Source organism: Harpegnathos saltator, unplaced genomic scaffold (genome assembly GCF_003227715.2).
Source record: "Harpegnathos saltator strain DR-91 unplaced genomic scaffold, Hsal_v8.6 scaffold639, whole genome shotgun sequence".
NCBI classification, from domain to species: domain Eukaryota; kingdom Metazoa; phylum Arthropoda; class Insecta; order Hymenoptera; family Formicidae; genus Harpegnathos; species Harpegnathos saltator.
Window position 1 is genome coordinate 1,117,501 of NW_020230470.1, and position 5,553 is coordinate 1,123,053.

Below are 5,553 nucleotides of genomic sequence, written 5' to 3' on the forward strand. Positions count from 1 at the left end.
CACCGCGAAGTCGCTTTCTTACTGAATATCGATTTGGGGAGACCCATCAATTGTTACAGCCTCACCTCGCCGACTACCGTCCTGTTCTCGTTAACATTGAAATTAAATCTCTGTCACGTAGTAAAACGAGCGTGAAATTACGCGCCTACGAGCGGGGCGATCGCGCCAGGCAATGATTGCTTGATTAAGTCCTCCGTGTGTAGCAACGACGCCTAATGTTACTATAATCATCCGCCGCACAGTTGTGATTCTTGGCAACGATCCAATGGACGCACGTGGAACATTACGCTCGCGTACGTTACGAATTTATCACTCTAACCGACAACGAGCATCCCTACGAGACTGTTTTACATTTTGCATCGATGCATTGTTAATTAGTCCAGCAACACCTGTTGAGAGAAAAACACTCATTAATCTCAGACAAACGCACGGTACGGTATTTACTTCGACATTTAAATAGACCGTTGAACTCTTTGCTTTTATGAACAAATGACGAGTCGTTTGAAATTACTGCGACAAAATGTGCCAAAATAATGCTTTAAAATTACTATTAAAACAGTATAGTAATTAACTGATTAAATATTACCAGCAATTTAACAACGAATCATTATGTATTGTTGACGAAAACGACCACATTTAATGACCGAGTGTGCAATGAATACGCAACGAAATTAATGAGTGTAAAGTTCGGGAGACAACGGTATCCCTCCTTATCGGCCCTTTGAACCCTTTGAAAGGGCGCAGATTGCATCTAAAACACGCGTGTTATCGTGGCTTGAGAACTATCGGAAACGTGTAGAGAGCGTGCGCTCTCGCAGTGCGCGGCATCCAGACATTCGTATTGCTCCAAAGTGGGCTATCTCAAAGGCAACATCTCCACGCTAGTCACGGGAAATGACTCTCGCAATCTTTCCGCTGAATACCGGTTGTCAGTCGGGCCAAGCCGAGCGGGCCTTCAGCGAATATTAAATGAAAACATTGGGGCGGCTCCCTCTCGCTTCCGCGGATCTACCTAATATTTGCGCAGATAGATATCGCAAAGAAGTCGTCTGCGGCGGCTCCGTGGAGCCGCTCTTCTTTTCCTTATTTCACGTTCTCGAGGCCATCACGCGAGGAGATCGCGCGCACACTCTTGCCGTAGAAGCGGCGTAGACCTCTACGTAATAGCTAAAGAAGCTTGAGTTTCCGCCGTATTTCCGTGATTATTGAAGAATTTCCGACTCAACAATTTTATTCGAAATTACTTGTCGAGGTATTCTCAATTCGCGTGTTGCGTACAATAGAAAAGACACCAGCGAGGACTTTCAAGATTATTCGCTTGTGACTCCGAAAGACCACCATTCACCCTCGCTCCGCCATCAATCCACTTCTGAAAGAGGGCGAAGAGGAAGAGGAACGCGGAGACGTCGCGGCACGCGGATGCACGATGGAGATTCCCGCGAGATCGCATAAGACCCGAGATACGCTTTGAAATAATCTCGCTATTTCGCCGTCGCCGTGACCATACGGTCTGTTAACCGACCCTTTCTCCTTTTCGCGAAAGGGAGAAGGAGGAGAGGAAAGAGAGGGGAGAGAGAGAGAGAGAGAGAGAGAGGGATAAGTAGATTTTATCGCTATCAATTTACAATACGACCGCGCGTGCGCGCCACGCCGCTCCGCACTTTACGATCCTGCTTTCCGCGGGCAGCGCCGAACAGAGATCTTATCTAGCCGTTTCCCGATTATTCCCTCGCCTAGAGAGGACCTTTACTAATTCACGCGATTTTACGAAGCCCATTGTGAGCACGGACAGCGTGGCTTACCGTCGGTGAATGCTGCAACGGAGATCCTCTTGGTCACTCCCCTTTCCCTTTGCTCCTCTGGACATCGAGCCCCTACGTGGACGTCGCACTACGATGATAGACTACAAATCCTGAAGCAATCAGATTTAACTATCCAAACTATCATTAGTACGTGCGGTTGAACGGCCTTTGCTGCCGTACCGTGTGAGTCGAAATTATAGACAGATTCAAGGAGAGCAATCTCGAGCTCTCGCTCAATATTACTCACGGCAGTCGTAACAATACTGTTAAAGTGTAAAATGAACTTTCATCTTGACATAAAATATGCATTTCGCAAACTTGTAGGTTCCACCATGGTGCATTTTAATTAAAGTAAATTCGCTGTTAGAAAATACAGAGAGAAAGACCTCAAGGGCTCCGCGAATATCTTAATGAGAGAAGTCCGCAAGTGCCTCGAAGCTAATTTTTTGAGGATTACGAATATCCATTATAAGCCATGAAAATTTCAACCGCGGAATCCAACGAGAGAAAAACTGTTTTCACTTTAAATCCTCCCGTCTGTTTTCAAACGTGCTTTAAATCTCGAACAGTAGCGCAAAAGATTGCTCTCTCTCTCTCTCTCTCTCTCTCTCTCTCTCTCTCTCTCTCTCTCTCTCCCTCTCCCTCTCCCTCTCCCTCTCCCTCTCTCTTTCTCTCTCTTGAGAATCCTATAAATCCGGCGAAATGTAAATTCAATTGCCGAATTGATGTGTCATTACGCGTCTTGTCTCTCAAATTTTTACACTAGCCTAGTTTAAATTATTTACGCATATTCTGTACATACCCCAATGTAGTTAAATATATCGCGAAAGATACATAAATCCTGCTTCATTTGCCAGTTATTGCATTTAATATAATGAACTGGGATAATTAACTGACAGAAATTATGAAAATGAATAACTTGCTGATATTACAACCTCATACACTCCGCTAGTAACATATTAACATAACTTATTAACGATATCAATTAGCCAATTTAATTTGTACATTTCACAACTTTTCGTACAACATGATTTTATCAACGGCACATATGTTGACGTTACTGATTAATTTTCCGAATTGGTGTTTCACAATATCTTTCTTTTTTTTTGTTGGCTTTGTTCTCTTTCTCCTTTCTTGCGAGGTTACACATGCAACTGCTGCCTGTAGTTCGAATGGTGAACGTATACATGTAGCGGGTGTGAGGACAATGTAACCGCGCAAGATACATCGTTGCCGCAGATTTCGAAAAGTTTCTGGGTCGATTCAGAGAGGACGACTTTAAATCTCTCACGTAGTGCGCAAGCACCACGAAGAACAGCGCGTTAGACCACATTTCCAATTGCTACTGGTCGATACTCACTTTTTTTTTTTTCTTTCTCTCCTTTTCTCTTCCTGTAGAAACTCTTATAGTTTCCATCAGTACGCAATAGATTTCTCAAGATTCATGATGCGTTGATTTTAGTGATAGATCCATTTGATCGATCTGCAGCAGATACTAATGTTTATGTGTCAAAATAAACATTATCATATTATATTTCGCAAAATCGATATATAAAGAAAATATTTGTATAGAACTCACTAAACTTTACATGTCATTCTATTTCAAATTAATATTTTTGTAATGCCCTTCCAGAAAATATATTTTTCTTTAATTTTAACTTTGCAACGGCGGTTCGCACAGCTGATTACTGTATATATTACGAATCTCAATATATACAAGTAAAGTAAGTTGTCATAATGCTTTTATATGATAAATTATAAATATTTCAAGATCTCCCACAGATTAAAACGCCCTTAATCCTTTTTGAGAGGGGGCTCACTTTTCTTTAAAGAATTTCAAACAGCTACCTATTGTTATATAATTATAAGGAAAGGTAAAAAAGATATATTATGAGATATGTAAATTTTAATCAGAAATGTTAAAAGAAATGTAGAACGTAGAAAAGCAAGTTAAACAATGTTACCGCAAAAGAAAATATTGAACTTACTGTGACACTTGAATAACTCAACAGAATCGAAAGACATAAATTATTCTAAATATGACAGCAACCGTCATAAAATGATTTGAATATTTCAGAAATTACGAAACAAACTATTTACATACTGAAAGAATATATATAATTATAGATTATATGTAAGAAAAATCTCGGGTTTTGTAATACTGAAAGTAGACAGTAAGAATTAAAAAGTCGCAGCATCAAACACGAAAAACATTGTCAATTATGCAGTGAGAGGCAAACTTCTCCTTGTTATCTTATCGGGTTTGTTGTCTTGAGTTTCTCACGAGCTTTTCTCTCCGCGCACTTCGCGAAATTTTCATTATTTCCTACATTCTTGAGGCTTTCATGCGTTAACTGGACAGCCGTCTATCTAATCTCGCGGATGATACAGAATTGTCATAGTCGGTGTCGACGTTACGACACAAAGTAAGGAGCGGATCTCTATTAAAGGTTGTTGCGCCTCGACTACCAGGCTCGACCTTCATATCCCGCGCTGTCGCGTTTCAGCATTTTATTCTCGTGCTCCAATCTCGTCAGCTCTCTCTCCAATTGCGTCGTGCGTCTGCTCTCGTTCGCTGTTTTAATCTTTTTTAGTTCTCCGCTTCTTCTTTCTCGCAGAAATTTCCGGCATAGAAATGCCGGCATAGATGCGACTCCAAAAGGCACAAAATTCAAACGGGTTATTGGGATGTTACGTCAACAGTTAATTGTGATTCATTTCATCTCCGCGATTCGTCTTTAAAAACATAGTGTGCCGCGAAAAATAAGAATACACAAGCGAAAATGGTAGCTGGGAATAATTATCCACCATATATTCGCTCTAATTAATGCAATCTTTATTGCAAAAGAACGTTATTTCAAAAGATAAATCTCTGGATAAGTCTCTTTCAAATAACAGATTTATATTATAATATTTGTTTATAATATATATTGTGTAAGATCGTGGAAATGCGTTTGTCTTATTCTACTCGTATTTCTCCATCAAGTAGGAATATATTTTCAAATTTTCTTATAATAACATCATTTCCGATCGAAATGTTTTATAAGATCAAATCCCACGTTCTTTACTGGCTCTTTTTCCTTAAAGAAGACGAGAGATCTTTATTCCAAGCAAGGAAGCTCTCTTCAGTGAGCAAACGGAGGACCCTTTATTTTGGATATTTCTTAGATATACTTCTGCCGTTACATTTCTTTCCATGTTGCTGCCGTATAAGATATCTTTATCAATAGTAAATAGGAGTCGAACACAACATGGCCGACTTCCTCGCCTCACTATAAACATAGAATCCATCTCAGATTCTTTTATCTTCACATCATATTATTTCAATTTCTTTCTAACGTTTCTCTTCCTAGCGGCTCTCCCTGGAGTGGAAAGTAATATTGTGAAAAACAAAATGAAATATATAAATTCTTTTTTACGTACGAGATTCTTATATTCACGCGTGAACGTAACTGTGTTTACGGTGTTGAACGCATTAATCAGGCAGGTACAAATTGTTTTCTGCAAGCGACAACTTAGACGCACTGTTCTCTCGTGAGTATCACGAGGGTGTACGCTTATTGAATTCCTGGACGGCGCCCTCCAATTTCAACCCTTTACATCGACACTGGCAAGAGCTAACAGTGCGTCTTATCGTATTCACACGGAAAGGTATCCTCACATGTTTGTAACACATGTTGTGTTGGTCTCGACGAAGACACTAAAGTGCACCGCACTCACGCGTGCACGCGAGCGCGCACGTCGCCCACAC